Source organism: Microcaecilia unicolor, chromosome 9, assembly GCF_901765095.1.
Source record: "Microcaecilia unicolor chromosome 9, aMicUni1.1, whole genome shotgun sequence".
Lineage (NCBI taxonomy): Eukaryota > Metazoa > Chordata > Amphibia > Gymnophiona > Siphonopidae > Microcaecilia > Microcaecilia unicolor.
This window is the reverse complement of record NC_044039.1, coordinates 183835652-183857782: the sequence shown is the minus strand read 5'-3', so window position 1 is coordinate 183857782 and position 22131 is coordinate 183835652. Positions and strand designations below refer to the sequence as shown.

Sequence of the window (22131 nt, the reverse complement as noted above, 5' to 3'; positions counted from 1 at the left end):
GTCAGCATTTCTCCTCTCTCCTAGCCAACTTCTCCATCCATCCATGTCCAGCAATTCTCCTCTATCTCCTGCTCTCCTCTCCATCCATTTCTAGCATTTCTCCTCTCTCCCCTCTCATTCATGTACAGCAATTCTCTCTTCCCTGTCCTCCCCTCCCTGTCCAGCGATTCTCCTCTCTCCCCTCCATGCCCAGCAATTCTCTCTTCCCTGTCCTCCCCTCCCCTCCTCATCCAGCGATTCTCCTCTCTCCCCTCCATGTCCAGCAATTCTCTCTTCCCTGCCCTCCTCTCCATGTCCAGCAATTCTCTCATCCCTGTCCTCCCCTCCCCATCCAGCGATTCTCCTCTCCCCTCCATGTCCAACAATTATCTCATCCCTGCCCTCCCATCAATGTCCAGCAATTCTCTCTCCCCTGCCCTTCCCTCCCATGTCCAGCAATTCTCTCTCCCCTGCCCTTCCCTCCCATCCCATGTCCAGCAATTCTCTCTCCCCTGCCCTTCCCTCCCATCCCATCCCATGTCCAGTAATTCTCTCTCCCCTGTCCTTCCCTCCCATCCCATGTCCAGCAATTCTCTCTCCCCTGCCCTTCCCATGTCCAGCAATTCTCTCTCCCTTGCCCTTCCCTCCCATCCCATGTCCAGCAATTCTCTCTCCCCTGCCCTTCCCTCCCATCCCATCCCATGTCCAGTAATTCTCTCTCCCCTGTCCTTCCCTCCCATCCCATGTCCAGCAATTCTCTCTCCCCTGCCCTTCCCATGTCCAGCAATTCTCTCTCCCTTGCCCTTCCCTCCCATCCCATGTCCAGCAATTCTCTCTCCCCTGCCCTTCCCATGTCCAGCAATTCTCTCTCCCTTGCCCTTCCCTCTCATCCCATCCCATGTCCAGCAATTCTCTCTCCCCTGCCGTTCCCATGTCCAGCAATTCTCTCTCTCTTGCCCTTCCCTCCCATCCCATCCCATGTCCAGCAATTCTCTCTCCCCTGCCCTTCCCTCCCATCCCATGTCCAGCAATTCTCTCTCCCCTGCCCTTCCCTCCCCTGCCCTTCCCATGTCCAGCAATTCTCTCTCCCTTGCCCTTCCCTCCCATCCCATCCCATGTCCAGCAATTCTCTCTCCCCTGCCCTTCCCTCCCATCCCATGTCCAGCAATTCTCTCTCCCCTGCCCTTCCCTCCTATTATTTCCAGTGATTCTCCACCTCTCCCCTGCCCTCCCATCGACGTGTAGCGATTTTCCGTCCCTCCCCTGCCCTCACCTCTCTCATATCCAGCGATTCTTTATCCCCCAGCCGTCTTCTTTCACTGCCTGCCAGCCAGCGTCAGACTCAGAGGCGAACGGTGCAGGCAGCGATTGGCTGGCAGCGTCGTAGCTTCCCTCTGCAAGTCCCGCCTACAACTTCCTGTTTACGCATAGGTGGGACTTGCAGAGGGAAGCTACAATGCTGCCAGCCAATCGCTGCTTGCACCGATCGCTTCTGAGTCCGACTGGCTGGCAGGCAGTGAAAGAAGACGGCTGGGTTGAAGCAGAAAAGTGAACTGTTTAAATTGGGGTTTGTGCTGCAACACTGACTCTCTCCCTAATCAGGAAAGTTGAAGGAACCTCAGAGAAGGGGGGGGGGGGAGAAGGGGGGGAGAAGGGAGCACACAGAGACTCTCCTTCCCTTCCGTAGGAAAGGGGAAGGGAGAGAGAGAGGGATTGTTTCAGAGGGAGTTTGGAGCTGAGTGGGGGGAAGTGCTGGTGGAATCAGGGACGCACTGAGGGGCCACACCCACCCAGGAGTCTTAGTCCCAAGCAGGGAACAGCTAAGAGGGAAACCTCCAGACTGTAAAAGCGAAGAGGTTGAGCGAGATAGCCCTGACTGTGGATTACAATATAGCTCGCCCTGTGGTGCGGTGGATTGCAAAGGACCCTGTGGAATTCCAAACCCCAGAACGCAGAGGGTAAAAAGGAAACTTCCAGACTGTGAGGGGGCCCTATCATGCTCCTCCGTGGCTGGGAGCTTTACAAAGTACATGGCAAGATCCCAAAACAGTACAATACAATTTATGCTGCTTATCCTAGAAATAACCAGTGGATTTCCCCCAAATCCATTTTCCTATTGGCTTATGGACTTTACTTTTTGGAAGCTATCCAAACCTTTTTTAAACCCCGCTAAGCTCACTGTTTTTACTATATTCTCTGGCAGCGAATTTCAGAGTTTAATTACACACTAAATGAAAAAAATATTTTCTCTGATTCGTTTTACATTTACTACTTTGTAGCTTCATTGTGTGCCCCCTAGCCCTAGTATTTTTGGAAAGAGTAAACAAGCGATTCACGTCTGCCCGTTCCACTCCACTCATTATTTTATAGGCCTCTATCATATCTCCCCTCAGACGTCTTTTTTCCAAGCTGAAGAGCCCTAGCCGCTTTAGCTTTTCCTCATAGGGAAGTCATCCCATCCCCTTTATCATTTTTGTCACCCTAATTCTACTTTATCTTTTTGGAGATGCGGTGACCAGAATTGTACACAATATTTAGCCCCGCCCAGTGCATCCCAGAATGTACTGGGCAGGGCCTGAGTGCCACCATTTTGTTACGGGCGGGGCCGAGGCTGGAGGGAGGAGCTATTGCTCCTACCCTCCTGCCTCCACCTTGTAAAGGTACAGGGAGTGGTGCAGGGGGGGGGGGAGGGAGAGGGTCGGGACCAGGACGGGGTGTGTGTGCATGCATGGGGGGAAGAGGTCCAGTTCACTGGTCCACCAGAGAAAATAAAAAAAAAAAGATTCAGTGGAGGTCATGGGGAGGGCCATGGATCTCTAACCAACAGGGAAAATTTAAAAAAATAATCAGGGAGGGGTGAGGGGCAGGCATTTCATGGGTGGGTTGGGAGGCAAGTTGTGTGTGTGTGTGTGTGTGGGGGGGGGGGGGGGTTCAGCAAGCAAGCTGTTGGGAGGCATGGGGGGTGTCAGGGGGAGCGTGTGGGGTCAGGGTCCAGTGCATCGGAGCTGTCAAATGCATTTGACAACAGTGTAAAATGCATTTAACACCTCGGACTCACAAACAGTGAGTGATGCACAAAGGGGGATCCGTGCAGCTCATTTGCATGCGATCCCCTTTGTGCATTGCTCGATGTTTGCGAGTCACTACATTTTACCGAGGCAGCTGTAGTTTATGGCTGCCTTTGTGCATTGAGCCCTGGAAGACTGGAGAAGGGCAGATGTGGTCTCTCTCCATAAAAGTGAAAGTAAGGAGGAGGTTGGAAACTCAGAGATGCCAAGTCTCACTTATTAGGAGTGTATCACACTCATTTGAAAGCTTTCTCACTTTCAGCCCTATTTCTCACTCATCAACCATTCAGTACCAGTGCACTGATCTTGATCACTGCTTTCATGAGAGGCAAGTCTTAGAGAAGTAAACTTTTAAGTGGTCCTATCATTAGGAAGCAACCCCAGAGTACTGATAGAACTGAAAAATGAGCTTGCGGAGCTATTGTTAGAAATATGTAATTTATCCTTAAAATTGAGCGTGGTACCAGAAGATTGGAGGGTGGCCAATGTCACACCGATTTTTTAAAAAGGTTCCAGAGGAGATCCGGGAAATTATAGACCGGTAAGTCTGGTGTCGGTGCCTTGCAAAATGGTAGAGACTATTATTAAGAACAAAATTACAGAGCATATTCAAAAGCATGGATTAATGAGACAAAGTTAACATGGATTTAGTGAAGGGAAATCACCTTACACCCTTCCCTCCCTCTTTCTTCTTCCCTCCTTTCCTCTCCTTCTTTTCCTCCAGTTCTTCTCTCCCCTCCGTCCAAGCAGCCGGGCAGCAGGATGGCAGCCCTTTCCCAGAAGAAGAGTTGCCAGCAGCGGATGGACAAGTGGAAGGAGTTCATCTGGAACCCACGCACTCACAAGTTCATGGGCAGGACGGGCAGCAGCTGGGCCCTGATTTTGCTCTTCTACGTGGTCTTTTATGGATTCCTCACAGCTCTCTTCTCCCTCACCATGTGGGTGATGCTGCAAATGATTGACGATTATGTTCTGACCTATCAAGACAGGTTGGCCAATCCTGGCTTAATGATTCGGCCCAAATCTGATAGCCTGGATATTGTATTCAGCAGCTCAGACAATGCAACCTGGAAGAACTATGTGAACAAACTCGATGATTTCCTGCCAGCCTACAATGATATGAATCAGACATCAAAAAATGAGAACTGTCCCAGTGGCACTTATTTTGAGGAGAAAGACAAAGGCAACGTGCAGAATCACCCCAAGCGGGCATGCCAGTTCAAGCGTAGCTTCTTGGGAAGGTGCTCGGGGCTGGAGGACGCCACCTATGGGTATTCAGAGGGAAAGCCCTGCGTCCTCATCAAAATGAACCGGGTTATTAACTTCAAGCCCAGGCCCGTGTCAGCGACTAATCCCTTTATAACCATCGACTGTACAGGAAAGAAAGATGAGGACACCCAGCATCTCGGGGAGCTTCAGTACTTCCCGAATAATGGCTCCAACTTTGGCACTATAGACCTGATGTACTTCCCTTACTATGGATATAAGGTTCAGGCAAACTACACCCAGCCACTGGTGGCTGTGCAGTTCCTAAATGTGACACATAACGTGGACGTTTATGTGGAGTGCAAGGTCTCAGCCCAGAACATCAAAAACGATGATGACAGAGACAAGTTTGCTGGGAGGGTGGGCTTCAAGCTGAGGGTGAACAGCTAGACCCTTGGTTTGGCCTCCTGTTTTCTGCATTGGATTTGTTATCGAAGGACTTAAGCGAGATCTCAGGAGGATTCAAGGGTTAAGGGAGCAGGATGGGTGGGAGGTGGGGAAGATGTTTCTTCCTCATTTTCTCAGAGGAAACCTTGTGAATGGAGAGAGGAATGATGTGAAGACGGGGTGAGGGTCACCAGAAATTGTGTTTCTCAAGAGACAAATAGGCACTGGTCTTTTAACACCACGGTTTCGTCAACAAGATGTCGCAAAGGGACAGAAATGTGACATTTTATCTCACCATCTCTTCTCCAAGTTTCTGGATTACTTCACTTTACTATAGTCTTGGAGGTCTTCAAAGAGAGTGTATCATCTTTTAATATGCCCATAGTAACTGTACATTGTGTAAATCTCTCTTCATTATTCAATTGCCTGCTTTGATTTTCTCTTTATTCCCCATGTATAATCCCCCTTTCCCATTCTAGAACCCACTTTCTCCTGCTACAGAACTGAGTTCTAAACAGACGAGGAGAATCTGAAACAAACTTTGCAGTCAGCCTCAACATACCAAATGGCAGCCGAAAAGCATTCCAAATGGCTGCCTCACTTTGGTGGTGGTGATCAGCTAAATCTTGAGAGCCCTGAATGACAGAGAATGGAAACCAGCAGGTTTCTCAGGCTGCAGGAGAACTCATGGCCCCTAAATCTGGAATTGATATGTGGTGTAAGGCAACATAAATATGCTATGGTTTTATTTTATTTTTTGCATATCCTTCCACACTACGGTGGCAATTTTATGAAGTGATTTCTGCATGTAAAGTGTGTTTTTCACATAAGAAATGGTAAAAAAAAAATCACTAAAGTACTGAACATAATAAATGTAAACTGCTTTAGTTGTACCACAGAAAAGCGGTATATCAAATCCATGACCTTTAATATGGGGCTTACGTTTCTGCGGTCTGTGCATAGGCGTTCCCAAGGCTATAATTTGGGCATAGTGGGTTGAAGTTGTGACAGATGTGAACACAGTATAGGATACATGTCCACATTTACGCCTTCTTTGGTGCTCTGCTACCGGGGGGCATTGTACGAGCCTGTTTATTTTTGAAAGATTTTATTGATGATATTAATTCAGTACAACCAATCCAATAAAGGTACAATGCATGCATTCATAAACAAAGTTCAACAAAGTGTACGAGCCTGTTTATAAAGACACGTGGGCTCCTTGAGATAAAATGACCTGCCCCCCCCCCCCAATACCAATTCCAGATTCCAGCTTGAGGTAAGTGCCCTTCACTTCTAAAATAACCTTGTGCTATAATTTGGTCTCTTTAGAACTAAGGGGAAGGGAAATGGGACTTGATATACCGCCTTTCTGAGGTTTTTTGCAACTACATTCAAAGCGGTTTACATATATTTAGGTACTTATTTTGTACCAGGGGCAATGGAGGGTTAAGTGACTTGCCCAGAGTCACAAGGAGCTGCAGTGGGATTCTATATATAGTGCTGAAAGTTGGGCAGTGAAAAGGTCTACGCTGAGCCCCTGTTCTATAAAGGGTGCCCGACCTTTCTAGAATACTGAGCGTAAGTCTGGTGTGCAAAGTTAGGCGTGGATTGGAACTATTTTATATACTTTTGGGAACGCCCATGACTCCCGTGGCCACACCCCCTTTTGGGTTGTGCACAGGAAAAAGTTAGGCACCAAGTTATAGAATAGCACTCAGGGGAGATCTATGCACAACTTCAATCAAGTGCCAATTGGTGCTAATTAAGTGGCCAATTAATACCCACTTCCTTGTTAAGTTGCGAAGGGATCTTGAATCTGTACAAATTCCGGCACTTAACTTTCGACGCTATATATAGAATCTGAAGGTAAGTGATGTGTCATTTCATTGTGTCTTTTCCTGCCCAAATGTGTCAGTGGCCAATGGTTAGGACCAGCCTATTATGGTGGACTGATAGCAGTTTCGGCTTTAGCTCTTGTGACAATGTCATATGGCCTCAGGGATAGAAGGAAGGATGGAGGGATTGAAAGGGATCAAAATATTTTCTAACCAGGATCAAAAGTCATGCTGAGGGAGGGGAGAAGTGAGACGTCTTGAAAAGATGCCTGCTTTTTCCTTACTGTCCCCCGGTGGTGGGAGGCAGGGATAGTGCTGGGCAGACTTATATGGTCTGTGCCAGAGCTGGTGGTTGGGAGGCGGGGTTGGTGGTTGGGAGGCGGGGATAGGGCTGGCCAGACTTATACGGTCTGTGCATTGAAGAGGACAGTACAAATAAAAAAAGTAGCACATATGAATTTATCTTCTTGGGCAGACTGGATGGACCGTGCAGGTCTTTTTCTGCCGTCATCTACTATGTTACTATGTTACTACATTTCTTTGAAGGGGTGAACAAACATGTGGATAAAGGTGAGCCGGTTGATGTGTATCTGGATTTTCAGAAGGAGTTTGACAAAGTACCTCATGAAGGACTCCAGAGGAAATTGGAGAGTCATGGGATAGGAGGTAGTGTTCTATTGTGGATTAAAAACTGGTTAAAAGATAGAAAACAGAGAGTAGGGTTAAATGGTCAGTATTCTCAATGAAGAAGGGTAGTTAGTGGGGTTCCCCAGGGCTCTGTGCTGGGACCACTGCTTTTTAACATATTTATAAATGACCTAGAGATGGGAGTAACTAGTGAGGTAATTAAATTTGCTGATGACACAAAGTTATTCAAAGTTGTTAAATCGCGGGAGGATTGTGAAAAATTATAAGAGGACCTTACGAGACTGGGAGACTGGGCATCTAAATGGCAGATGACGTTTAATATGAGCAAGTGCAAAGTGATGAATGTGGGAAAGAGGAACCCGAATTATAGCTACATCATGCAAGGTTCTATGTTAGGAGTCACGGACCAAGAAAGGGATTTAGGTGTCATCGTTGATGATACGTTGAAACCATCTTGTCAGTGTGCTGCTGCGGCGAAGAAAGCAAATAGAATGTTAGGTATTATTAGGAAAGGAATGGAAAACAAAAATGAGGACATTATAATGCCTTTGTATCGCTCCATGGTGCGACTGCACCTCGAATATTGTGTTCAATTCTGGTCGCCGCATATCAAAAAAAGATATATTGAGGCATATTTTCAAAGCACTTTGGGAGGCTAAGTTCCATAGGTTTCTATGGAACTTTGGGAGGCTAAGTGCTTTGAAAATGAGCCTGATAGTGAAATTAGAAAAGATGCAGAGAAGGGCGACGAAAATGATAAAGGGGATGGGACGACTTCCCTATGAGGAAAGGCTAAAGCGGCTAGGGCTCTTTAGCAAGGAGAAAAGGCAGCTGAGGGGAGATATGATAGAGGTCTATAAAATAATGAGTGGAGTTGAGCGGGTAGATGTGAAGCATCTGTTTACGCTTTCCAAAAATACTAGGAAAAGGGGGCATGCGATGAAGCTACATTGTAGTAAATTTAAAATGAATTGGAGAAAATGTTTCTTCACTCAACGTGTAATTAAAATCTGGAATTCGTTGCCAGAGAATGTGGTAAAGGCGGTTAGCTTAGCGGAGTTTAAAAAATGTTTGGACGGCTTCCTAAAGGAAAAGTCCATAGATCATTATTAAATGGACTCGGGGGAAAATCCACTATTTCTGGGATAAGCAGTATAAAATGTTTTGTACTTTTTAGGGATCGTGCCAGTTATTTGTGACCTGGATTGGCCACTGTTGGAAACAGGATGCTGGGCTTGATGAACCTTTGGTCTTTCCCAGTATGGCAATAATTTTGTACTTATGTAGAACACATTCCTGGCTATTGCTTCCCCCTTGCCCTGTCACTTTTCCTTTTACTGTAAGTACATGTGCTCTGAAATCGATGTACATACTTTAACTACCGGGTGAAAGACAATTTTCAGCTCAAAACATTTATCCAAATTGCTCCCCACTTTGTATTCTTTCAGAGGCTCCAAAGATAAGCCAATATGATTAGTGATGCCTTGATTCATTTGCAAAGCAGTGCTACACTTAAATCATTCTAGATTTATACCCTGGATGTACCGTCTGAAAAATCTCACTCTTTGACCTTCAATCTCACTCAGCGTGATAAATCTCACTCTTGGAATGGTTCATCCTTAGTATCTCTGGAAACTACAGGCCAGTTATCCTGACCTCTGTGGTGACTAAATTAAGAGAAACACTTCTAAAACAGAGAATGATGAGGTTTCTAGAATCCAATAGATTGTAGGACCCGAAGCAGCATGGTTTTACTAGAGGTAGATCTTGCCAGATGAATCAGATCAATTTCTTTAACTGGGTGACCAGAGCTGGATTGAGGGAGAGCGTTAAATGTGGTGCACTTAGAGTTTAGCAAAGCCTTTGACACAGTTTTGCATATGCAACTGTGCCCTTAGTATGTGGCCCTAAAGTGACTGAAGGTAGTGATGATAAATAGAGTTCACTCTGAGGAAAGAGATGTTACCAGTGGGAGGCCATAGGGATTGGTAAGAAATCATTGAAAGGTCTAGATTCCAAATGATTATCATTCCAAGCTATTGGGCCAGTCTGACTCTTTTTTAATATTTCTGTGAGCGATATTGCGGAAGGACTGTGTAATAAGATGTTTACCTCTTTGCAGATGATACCAAAATCTATAATAAAATGAGACATCCCTGATGGTGTAGATAGATTGAGGGAGGATCTAGTGAAGTTTGAAGAATGATCTCGAATTTGGCAGCTACAATGTAATTCGAAAAAAAATGCAGGTTCATGCATTTGGGCTGCAAAATCCTGAGGGAGCAATAGAATATCGGGGGTGAAGTACTTCTGTCCATGAAAGAAGAATAGGACATGGGAGTGATTGTATGTGATGATCATACGGTGGCAAAATGGTAGAAAAGCCAACTGGAACAAGCCAGAAGAATGCTTCAGTGCATGGTGTGAGAATCAGAGAAGCCACAGAGCCCAGAATGCAGGGGGGAAGAGAGAAAAGCCAGAGTGGAAAAACTATGGGAGGGGCGAAGGCAGGAGCGTAGAGAACACAGATTTCAGACTGCCTGGAAGAATAGGAGGGAGGAGGACAAACGAGTACCTGAGCCACAGGAGAGGAAAGGAGAGGGGGCTGATTGGGAGATGGAATCAGCTGAGGAGAGGGTGGAACACCTGAGGGAGGGGGTGGAGAAGGAGGGGATGGAATGGGAGGAGTTGGAGCAGGTAGGAGGAGAAGGTGTGGAAGAGGAAATGGAGGTGGGAGAGGAAGTGGCTGGAGAAGAAGAGTGACTTCTAGAGGAGCCCAAAAGTATCAGAAAAGAATAATAGTCAGGAGAGATCCGGTGGGTGGTTGTCAAGAGGTAAAGTGTGGACAAGTGAGGGTGGTGGATCTTTAAAAGCCTGGCTAAGCTGTGCTGGGGAAAAAAGCCTAGCTAAGCTGAACGGTTTTGAGGCCTTGCTGAAGAGGTCGTTGTTGGGAAGCCTGGCTAGCTGAACTGTGTTTGAAGCCTGGCTAGCAGAACTGTGTTTAAAGCCTGACTAGCTGAACTTTGTTTAAAAGACTGGCAAGCTGAACTGCGTTGCACTGCCTTGCTAGCGGAACTGTGTGGCAGTGAGAGCGAACTGCACGGACGAGTGTGGAGTCAGAAGCGGACAGCACGGATAAGTGAGAGAGACAATTACGCGGCCAGGAGGAGCGGTTGACAATGGGGAGAGTAATGGCCAGCAGGAAAAAGGAGGTGGTTGTACTTCTGCAGTGTGTGCAATTCTGGAGACCACCCCTTCAAAAAGATATAAGCAAGATGCAATCTGTCAGAGGCTGGCTACTAATATGGTTAGTGGTCTGCATCATAAAGTGTATGTAGACAGACTTAAAGACCTCAATATGTATTCTTTGGAAGAAAGGCAGGAGAGGGGGGATATGATAGAGACATTTAAATACATCTGCGACATACATACAAACACACATAGGAGGCAATTTTCTTTCAACTGAAAGGAAGCTCTGGAATCAGGGGGCATAGGATGAAGGTAAAATGGGACAGACTCAGGAGTAACCTAAGGAAATACTTCTTTACGGAAAGGGTGGTGGATGTGATGGAGATGAAGACTGAATTCAAGAAAATGTGGGACAGGCACATAGGCTCTCTTTAAGGAGAGGAATAGATAGTAGATGGTATAGATGGGCGGAGATAGTAGAAGTAATACCTCAAGCTGCGGTGACAGGTCGTGGCAGCCATTTTCTTTTCACAGCAAGAGGCAGGAGCAAGTACAAGTGGATTTCACTCCTGCCTCCCACCGTTGACCTCCACTGAACCACCAGAGATATCAGGTAGGCCTAGGGGACCCATCTGGACTGGGGGGGGGGGGGGGGGTGGTTGAGGGCTGTTCCAAAGAGAGGGAGGTTGTAACAAGTGGGCTAGGAGGAGGGGGAAAGGAAGGATGAGGGCTAAACTGGGGGATGGGAGGGGAATCACAGGACTTGGGGGGGGGGGGGGGGGAAGCAAAGTTATATTGGCCTTGGCCTACATTCAGTGACAGGACCCGCATAGCTAACCCAGCCAGGTAATATTGCTGGCACCTGCATAACCTCCAGCTCCTCCTCAATACCATCCCCTGTACCACCCCTGACCTGCTCAGTTTCAACATGGGCAGAGGTGATATTTGGTGGTACTGTCTGGTTTAGTGTCCCTCAATAGTGGCGGTTGGGCAGCTGAAAGCACTTTAAGCCTCAATAAAATAACAAACAATATACATTGAAATAACACATTTAGGAGTAAATATTCAGCCAGTGGTGGTCTCAGTTTCTTTGGCCGTCACCAGCATTATTCCTGGATATTCAATATTGGGCCATGTCCAGGCATCAGTATTTAATATCTGGGCATACCATATTCAGCAATTAATTGCATAAAGATAGGACTGAATTTTATATGGTCCTATTTATGTGGTTACCTTATGCGGTTAATATCAGCACTTAACACATAAGTGCCGATTCTGTGGATATTTAGTTGCTCTACCTGGTTAAGTAGAGCTGAAAATCTGTTAGCCTTGGACAAGCGATTTAAATGGCCAGGAGCCTCTAGGTTTCTTCAGGTTTAATTTCAAACATTTCACTCACAGCCAAACCTCATAGAAAAGCATTTATTAATCTTGTCCTCAACTGTCAGTTGGTTAAAAGGTCTATAAACAAGCAACTGGATATCATTAGCAAGGATATGCACCTTTATATCAAAATTTTTCAAACTAAAAAGAGCCGAGAATAAAACAGACCCTGGGGCATCCCGCAGCTCACTGAATTAAAATAAACTTCAATTACCATAGCTGAAATAGGTTCACAACAACTCGAGGATGGAAGCATAAACTGTAGAAACTTGCAAATTTACAATGAAAAAAACAGAACAACATGATGTTCACAATAACCTTTTCTCCTTACTATCATTACCCTCCATCAAAGATGATGAACCTAGGTGGATGGGGGAGAAATGGGAAATATTGAGATCTTCCATCCAGCATCTGTCCTCCTTCTCCCCCCTTCCATCCAGCATCTGCCGTCTTTCTCTTTCCCCATTTCATCCATCGTCTACCCTCTTTCTCTCCCTCTATTATCCAGCATCTGCTGTGTTTTTCTCTCCCCCTTTCATGCAGGGTCTGCCCTCCTTCTCTCCCCTTCCATCCAGCATTTGCCCCTTCTCTTCCTCCTTCCACTTAGTCTCTGCCCTCCTCTCCCTACTTCCATCCAGCATCTGCCCTCTCTCTCTCCCTCCTTAGTTCCATCCAGCCTCTGCCCTTCTTCCCCCTTCCATGCAGCATTTGCCCTCCTTCTGTCTCCCCCTTCCATCCAGGGTGTATCCTCTTTCTCTCTCCCTTCCATCCAGCATCTGCCCTTCTCCCTCCCCTTCCATTCAGCATCTGCCCTCCTTCCTCCTTTCAACCAGCCTCTGTCTCTTTGTTCCCCCTAATCTAGTGTCTGCTTCCTCTCTGTTCCCCCCTCCCACCCTGACACCCCATGCCACTGCTCCTGTTGCTTTTCTTGATGAGCAGCAGCCATGGGAAAAGAAGTTACACTTACCTTGGGGCAGAATATCCACTGACGTAGCTGTTGGCTCTGCCCTGGAACAGGAAGTGACTTCCACAGGAGCAGAACTGGCAGCCGCATCTATGGAGAGTCCGACCTCATGGTGAGTAGCTTCTTTTGCTGCCACTGCTGCTCAACTAGAGAAGCAGCAGCAGCAGCAGGAGTAGTGGTGGGAGGGTGGCGAGGAAAGTCCTGGTGCCCATGCTGCGCGGTAACTTAAATAATGGTACGCAACCACACAGCCTAGAAGGAACATTGAGCAGGAGCCAGAATGCATGTGAGGCGGGCACAAATGTGTGTGAGCGTAGGAAGAGGCACAAATATGTGTATCACATTCTGAATGCCTGTGACTCGGCATATCTGGAATTGGACAGTTATTTATGTTCAAGTAATGCCTTGTCATTTTGGAAAAATAAGGAAAAGTGCTAGCCAAAATTAGCAAAATTTGCATGAGGGATCTTGTGCATTCTGCTACCAGAACACCTGAGGGCACATTTTCTATTGTAGGAAGGACTGTGGAAGAAAGGAGAACTAGGCTGAATCCTGAAATTGTTGATGACTTATTATTTGTCGACAGATTAAAATCATAACAGTATTTTGATTAAAATTTAAAAATAAACATGTTTAATGCTTTTCTTTGGTTACATTGGTTATAGGCCTACAAAAGGCCTTACATAACATGCAAAAGCTTGCGGGTTTGAGTTTGCGGGGCTGGGGACAATCTGTGTCCCCATATCATTCTTTAATTATAGCTAAAACCTGGACTGGATCTGACTTCATCTGGATGAGGAAAGAGTGTCTGAGAAAAGGGAGATAGATAGCTGCCACATAAAGGGTCCACTCAGTGTAGGGTTTTGGAGTGAGTTAATCCTCCCTCCTCCCCCTCCCCCCCCCCCCATATCATCTGAGCCTGGAAGGTAAGAAGCAGGAGGAGTATCCTAATGGTTAGTGCAATGGCCTGAGACCCTTGGGAACTGGGTTCAATTCCTACTGCGGCTCCTTGGGACTCTGGACAAGTCACTTAACCCTCCATTGCTCCAGGTACAAATAAGTACTACTACTACTACTACTATTTAGCATTTCTATAGCGCTACAAGGCATACGCAGCGCTGCACAAACATACCTGTATATAGTATATAAACCACTTTGATTGTAACCACAGAAAAACAGTATATCAAATTTCTTCCTCTCACTTCCCTGGAGCAGGGCTGGCGTCATTTGTATTGTACTAACATTTATTATATTTCTGCTATATGATGTACTGCTATATGTACTGGTCTGTTAAATGTGTATATTTCTGATACTGTTTCATGTTAGTCCTATTACTAGGTTTCAGTTTGCCATTTCTAAGTTTACCTCATTGATTGTATTTACGCTTATATTTGGTCATTTTACTATTGTTATGCTGTTAACAAAATTTTGAGTTTTATATTAAACTGTACCTGCTGTACATCACCTTGGGTGAATCCTTCCATAAATCCCAGTAACTAAATAAGATAAAATAAACATGGTAAGCCAGATAAGCATGGCAGGAGGGCAGCAATGTGTGTGTTGGGTGGGGACAAACGAACAACTGTGGATCCAATAAAAAACCTCTCACAGTTGGCGTCCTTCTAAACAAGGTCTTGTTTAGAAGGACGCCAACTGTGAGAGGTTTTTATTGGATCCACTGTTGTTCGTTTGTCTTTGGTTCTCCTGTGGAGAGATCACCTTCTGTGGGTGTTTGCTTGTGTTGGGTGGGGGGCAGGCTCGTTTGGCTTACAGTAGTACCAGGCCCATGCTCCAGCACTGCTTGTCCCACTCCTTCTGACAGGAAATCAGAGAGGGTAGGTGCAGCAGCACTTGAATGTGGTCCTGGGAAGGAAGGCCTAACAATGCACAGATGGCAGTGGGCCCGGGAGGAAGTAGGGTTACCATATGGCTCCAGAAAAAGGAGGACATATTGAACCAGTCCTGGTTTTGCTTCCATTGAAAGTAATGGAAGTAAAACCCAGACTGGCTCAATCTGTCCTCCTTTTTCTGGAGCCATATGGTAACCCTAGGAGGAAGGGGAAGAAAGTGGTGGTGGTGGGAGACCGAGGGTTGGTGAGCAAAGATGAGAAATGCAGTGGCAGACGGGATTAGGAATGGGACTTGATACACCCCCTTTCTATGCTTTTTGCAACTACATTCAAAGCGGTTTACATAGTATGTACAAGTACTTATTTGTACCTGGGGGAATGGAGGGTTAAATGACTTGCCCAGAGTCACAAGGAGTTGCAGTGGGAATCAAGCCCAGTTCCCCAGGATCAAAGTCCATTGCACTATCCACTAGTCTGTGCTGTGGTGGCAGTGGGCCTGGGAAGAGGGGCAAAAAGGTGGTTGTGGTAGCAGACCCAGGGTGTGTGTGTGTATGTGTGTGTAGTACATGAGGTGGCAGACCCAGGGGATAGGGAAGGAGGGAAGATTGTGGTGGCAGTAGGCCTGGGAGGGCACCAGCTCACAGCTGCTGGGGGGGGGGGGGGGGTGCCAGCAACCCTAGCTCTGTCCCTGCTTTGGAAACCCACATTAAAGAAGAAACTCGAAACTAGAGAGTATTTTGGTGGTTCAGGCCCTTTGTGTGTGATCTTCTTATCCGGGTGATCAAATAGGAAACCACATGAGATGATAAATCTAGAAAATTAGAAAAAATAAAACTGAACTAATGACAAAACTGAGCCCAGATTTCCACTTTTAGAAGCTGATAACCATCATCATTTCTAAGAAACTGAAATCCATACCTTAACCCTTCACCCTGTGAGGCTGCTGTCTACCTCATCTGTAGACTTTATGTGGACCTTGCACCTATATGTTTGAAGAAGAGGATGACTCAAATCTATAACAGGGAGACTTCAGGGGAAAACCAAGAAGTATTTCCATGGGGACTTCTGGTGATATAATAAACTACTAATAACAAAATGATGCATCAAACAGTTTGCAAAATGACACCAAAAATCAAATACGGAAATAATTCTTCATGTTTCATTTAAGCAATCTTGAATTCAATATATTATAAGATCTAAGGTTGCCCCAGGCCACGATTTAGAGAGTAAAATGTACTAACCAGGGGAAATATTTATATTCAACCAACGAGGATTGGGTAAGAGGTCACAAGTATGTGACTTTTTTTTCCAGGATAAGGGCAGTCAACTCCAACACTTCTTGTAAATGTTTTTTTTTTTAAATATTTTTATTTATAGAAATTTTAAATTACATCCAAGCAAATATACTTGTACAGAAAAGTGATATAATAGAAAACGCAAAGAAAAACAATCACACCTGTGTGATTTGACTCAGAAATAAGAGATATCACTCAAGTCCTCAGTTTTGGATAGAAGATTATATATCTAGAAGGAAAAAAGCAAGCAATATTCAACCTGAAGTACTTAAGGGTTACATCAATATGTATAAAGAGCCTACTGAGTAGCCACCTGGCCACCCACTATGGGGGAGATTCTATACATGGCACTTAAATTGGCGCTGAAATCAGTTCCAACTAAGCATATTCTGTAATCGCACCGATTATAGAATACACTTTGTTGATATTTCAGTGTCTAAATCTATGCACATCCATTTACACCAACGAAAATGTGGCGTAAATCCCTCCAACGTAGATTTAGGCGCACTGGGCCATATTCTATAACTAGGTGTCTAAATTTCAAAATGCCCATGAAATGCCCATTTCCCTGCCCATAACCACACCCCTTTTTCCTGTGCACGTTAGAAGTCTGACGCACATCGTTACAGAATACGCTTAGCGAGTTGTGCACCTAAATTCTAATCAGTGACAATTAGTGCTCATTATTGCTTGTTAAGTTCTGTTACCAGTGCTCATTAGCTTGTTAAATTACACACGGTGTTATAGAATCAACACCGATATCGCACAGATCTCTAGGCGCACTATATAGAATCCGTGGGTATATGCTTTGCTACTAAGAAAGCTGAAAGACGAGAAGGTTCAAAGAAAACATACTTCATAGATTGGTACCTGACTACACATGTACAGTGATATCTAAGAAAAAAGGTGGCATCGAGCTGGATCAAACCTGGTTTCAGCAGTAAAAACTGCCACTTCTTATGAGCGTTAATATAATTTGTCTTTACTGCATTATCTCATGTTATCTCTTTTTAAATAGTTCTAAGACACTTCCTCCCCAATACTGAACCCACGACGGCCGCTGCAGATAAAATAAATCCAGATATTCAGTGACAGTATCCGTATAATGGCTGCAACTGACTATCCGGAGTCATTACTGAACGGCTGTGCTACCCGTTTAGCATCAATAGTCAGACCATTAACTGTATAGCTATCCACATAAAGTCAGGAGAGCCTTTTTGATGCCCTAACTTTGGGATCCTTTTACTAAGATGCGTTAGGTGCTAACACAGGCCTAACGCAGCAAAAAAAAAAAAAAAAGCCTAAGTGGGAAGTGCTAATGCATTCTGTTAATTTTGTGATGTGCGCATGCAAACCACACACTAATTAATTGTATTTCTTTTTAAGGGGCACGTGAGAAACAGAGAGTGGGTGTTACTGTGCTAACCAGTTAGCACATCTACATTATTACTCACTAAGGGGCCGGATTCTATATAAGGTGTGGTGAGTATCATGCATTAAATTGTACACGTGGCCAATTTACACATGCTACTCAATTGAGTAATGAGCCAATCAGTGATGATAAGTGGTCGATAACAACCAATTATCATCACTAATTGGCAATAATTGGAATTTACGTGCACTTCTTTTTAGGCATATTCTAAAAAGAGGCATGCGTAAATTCCAATGCACTTAGATGAAAAGGGGTCGTGGCCATGGGAGGAGTGTAGGCATGTTTGGACTTCAATCAAATTTGCATGCGTTGTTAAAGAATTTGGGGGAACGCGTGTACATTTACGCATGGGTACTTACATTTTTTAAAATTTATTTATTTAAATTTTCCAATATATCACCACATAAAGTGAATATGCAATCGGCATTTTTTAACATTAGGAAACAAAAATGATAAGTATATATCTTTACAGCCCATTTGTCCACAAGTTAAAGAAATTTGATTCCAAGATTAAGGAAATTAAAAAAGAAAAAAAAATACAAAAATTAATAATCAATAGATGCTTCCTCTGGTTCAGACCCCAGCCTGCTAATTAGGGGAGGTTTACTATATTCACATCAACTCTTGCATCAATAAACTCTTTCAACTGTTTTGGATCTACAAACTGAAAATGTTTACCCTCAAGCATCACATTACAAAAACAAGGAAATCGCAAAACAAAATTTGCTCCCAATGCCACCACCCTGGGGCAGAGTTCCAAAAAGGCCCTTTGTCTCATCTGTGTAGGCCGTGAGAGATCTGGAAAGATACGGACCTTTGAGCCCAAAAACAGATTTTCTAAGTGTCTCAACGAAAGCCGTAGTACAGCATTCCTATCAGGCTCCAACGCAAAAGCGGCAAGCAGAGTTAATTATAGCTACGTCTTGCAAGGTTCCGCGTTAGGAGTTACGGATCAAGAAAGGGATCTGGGTGTCGTCGTCGATGATACGCTGAAACCTTCTGCTCAGTGTGCTGCTGCGGCTAGGAAAGCGAATAGAATGTTGGGTGTTATTAGGAAGGGTATGGAGTCCAGGTGTGCGGATGTTATAATGCCGTTGTATCGCTCCATGGTGCGACCGCACCTAGAGTATTGTGTTCAGTACTGGTCTCCGTATCTCAAAAAAGATATAGTAGAATTGGAAAAGGTACAGCGAAGGGCGACGAAAATGATAGTGGGGATGGGACGACTTTCCTATGAAGAGAGGCTGAGAAGGCTAGGGCTTTTCAGCTTGGAGAAGAGACGGCTGAGGGGAGATATGATAGAAGTGTATAAAATAATGAGTGGAATGGATCGGGTGGATGTGAAGCGACTGTTCACGCTATCCAAAAATACTAGGACTAGAGGGCATGAGTTGAAGCTACAGTGTGGTAAATTTAAAACAAATTGGAGAAAATTTTTCTTCACCCAACGTGTAATTAGACTCTGGAATTCGTTGCCGGAGAACGTGGTACGGGCGGTTAGCTTGACGGAGTTTAAAAAGGGGTTAGATAGATTCCTAAAGGACAAGTCCATAGACCGCTATTAAATGGACTTGGAAAAATTCCGCATTTTTAGGTATAACTTGTCTGGAATGTTTTTACGTTTGGGGAGCGTGCCAGGTGCCCTTGACCTGGATTGGCCACTGTCGGTGACAGGATGCTGGGCTAGATGGACCTTTGGTCTTTCCCAGTATGGCACTACTTATGTACTTATGTACTTAATGAGCTTTCTAGAAATGAGGTAAGATTCATTCCCTCCCCTATTACGGGGGGGGTTTCCTACCACCACTCCAGTACTCCCGATGTAATAAGCCCGTGTAATGGGAGGGAGTCCTTGTCCATTCCCAGGATGTCCACCAAATATTTTTTAACCATCTCCAAAGGAGAAATTAACGGCGATTTGGGAAAATTAAGAAACCTAAGGTTAAGTCTTTAGTCTGATTTTCAAGGTATTCAAGTCGTTTATGTAGGAAATTATTGTCTTTAACCAAAGCTGTTTCTATAGATCCCATTTCTTGAATTTTGATATCCACACGTTCCAATTTCTGGGTTTGCTGTGCAGTCACTTGTGCTTGAAGCAGGGCAGCCTCAGAAAGAACATCAATATCAGAAGAATTCTGCTTTAAAGTAGTTTGCATAGAGGTTTGGATATTGTAAACCATGTCTCATAGTGACTCCAGCGTCACAATTGCTGGTCTAATCACTCCACTAGCCACAGGAGGAGATTGAGATAGACTATCAGCACGAGCTAACTTGGAAACAATAGCTTGAGGCAATACCTTTGAAGCCTGTTGTAGTAATGTTTCCCGAAGTTGAGAATCTATTTCCGTTGCTGCAGTCACACCCTCAGACAGGACCAGCTGAGCCACTTCGGCATCTGTCTCTGTTTGAACAGCCAGCAACTCTCTTCCAGGCTGGGGAGGTGCAATTCGCTCCACAGGGCTCAAGGAAGTCCCGTTTCCACTCTCAATCGACTCCGAAGGGCCGAGAGCTGCAATGGGGGTCGAAGTTCCCTGAGGACCCGGTTGCTGCCTGGGAAATTGCAGGGTTGTTTGTTTCATCGTCAAGGAGGTCACAGGAACCGAGGGAAATTCCTTTACCTTCCCCCTCCGCTTCCCCATTGTTGACGAGGCTACAGAGGCACCGAGAGAAACTCACAAACACAGCAGCCTCCAGGAGCAAACACAGGTGCGTCTATTCACAGCGCCATCTTGGAATCTCTACACACCTTAATCTGATCACGTCGGGTACTTATTTTATTTATTTGTTGCATTTGTATCCCACATTTTCCCACCTATTTGCAGGCTCAATGTGGCTTACATCATACTGGAGGTGCGTTTGCAGTCTTCGGTGTTTACAAATACAGAATGATGTTGAGATGAGATAAAGTTCATGTGGGACAGCCACATAAGGTCATTGAACAGTGGGAGAGTTGTGTTTTGTGCATATTGAATTCTAGTGTTATTGTGTTGCAGAGATCAGGCATTTGTTGGGATGGTAGGGTATGCCTTTTTAAAAAGATAAGTTTTTAGTGTTCTCCTGAAGTGTAGGTGGTCGTACGAGGTTTTCATGGCTTTTGGTAATGCGTTCCACAATTAGGTGCTTATGTAGGAAAAGTTGGATGCGTAGGTTGATTTGTATTTGAGTCCTTTGCAGCTTGGGTAGTGCAGATTTAGGTACGTTTGTGATGATTCGGATGTGTTTCTCGTAGGTAGGTCGATCAGGTCTATCATGTATCCCGGGGCTTCACCATAGATAATCTTGTGAACCATTGTGCAGATCTTGAAAGCAATGTGTTCTTTAATTGGGAGCCAATGTAGTTTTTCACGGAGGGGTTTTGCGCTATCATATCGGGTTTTTCCGAAGATAAGTCTGGCTGCCATATTCTGAGCGGTCTGGAGTCGCCTTAAGGTTTGTTCTTTACATCCCGCATAGATTCCATTGCAGTAGTCTAAATGGCTTAGTACCATTGATTGTATCAGATTGCGAAATGTTTCCCTCGGGAAGTATTGTTTCACGCGTTTGAGTTTCCACATTGCGTGAAACATTTTCTTTGTTGTGGGTGCCACTTGGTTCTCTAGTGTTAGGTAGTGGTCTATTGGGACGCCGAGGATTTTCAGGCTGTCTGAGATAGGGAGGGTGTGGTCTGGAGTGTTGATAATTGTGGGGTTGTCCACGCTATGTTGAGATGAGACAACGAGACAGTGTGTTTTTTCTTTGTTGAGTTTCAGTTGAAATGCATTTGCCCAAGTGTCCATGATGTTGAAGCTGATCTTGATTTCATTGGTGATTTCAGACAGATTTGCTTTGTAAGGAATGTATATTATAACATCGTCAGCATAGATGAAAGGGTTAAGGCCTTGGTTGGATAGGGTCTTGGCTAGCAGGGTCATCATTAGGTTGAAGAGGATTGGGGATAGTGGTGATCCTTGTGGTACTCCGCAGTCTGCTTTCCATGGCGGTGATATGTTTGAGTTTGATATTACTTGATATGTTCTTGTGGTTAGGAAATCTTTGATCCATCTTAGTATATTACTACCAATCCCGAACTTATCTAGTATTCTTAGTAGTATGTTGTGGTTTACCATGTCGAACGCACTAGACATGTTGAATTGGAGGAGGAGGATGTTTTTGCCTATTGCTATTTTCTGTTTGAATTTGGAAAGGAGAGTGAGTAATACTGTTTCTGTACTGTGTAGGGGACGGAAACCTGTCTGAGATTCATGCAGAATCGAGAATTTATTTATATATTCTGTGAGTTGCTTGGCTACCACGCTTTCCATCAGTTTGACTGACATCGGGATGGATGCTACTGGACAGTAGTTATTGGTTTCATTTGTTTTTTTCGTGGAGTCCTTTGGTATCGGGGTGAGTAGAATATTGACATTATCCTTAGGGAAGAGACCTCGCTGAAGCATGTAATTTAGGTGGGACGTGAGGTCTGTTATGAAGCAGTCAGGGGCGGATTTCAGTAGGTAGTTGAGACAAGTGTCTAGTTTGCAGTGAGTGTTGGAGAACCTGCTGATCGCCTGCGCAACTATATCGACGGTGAGGAGGTCGACGTTTAACCAGATTCGGTCAACCGGGTATCCTCCATTAGTTGGGTCCAGTTCATTAAAGAAGTATTCGATGTCAGTGTTGTTGTGAGGTAGTGTGTTGCGTAGGTTTATAATTTTTTCATAGAAGTACTTGGCAAGTTTGTCTGCGGATTGAATGGCTGTTTTTGTTGTTGTGACCAAGTTGGTGTCTAGGAGTTTGTTCATGAGTTGGTATAATTTCTCCGTGTCTTTGTAATCTGTCCCTATTTTAGTTTTGTA

General features: G+C 44.9%; 1 protein-coding gene and 1 pseudogene across 2 annotated transcripts in view; one reads left to right on the top strand and one right to left on the bottom strand.

Annotated features, from left to right (window-relative positions):
• Window positions 1–22131, bottom strand: part of GPR132 (G protein-coupled receptor 132) — a 79198-nt gene that overhangs the window by 4626 nt on the left and 52441 nt on the right. The window lies entirely within an intron of this gene.
• LOC115477921 lies at window positions 3715–4927 on the top strand (annotated as a pseudogene).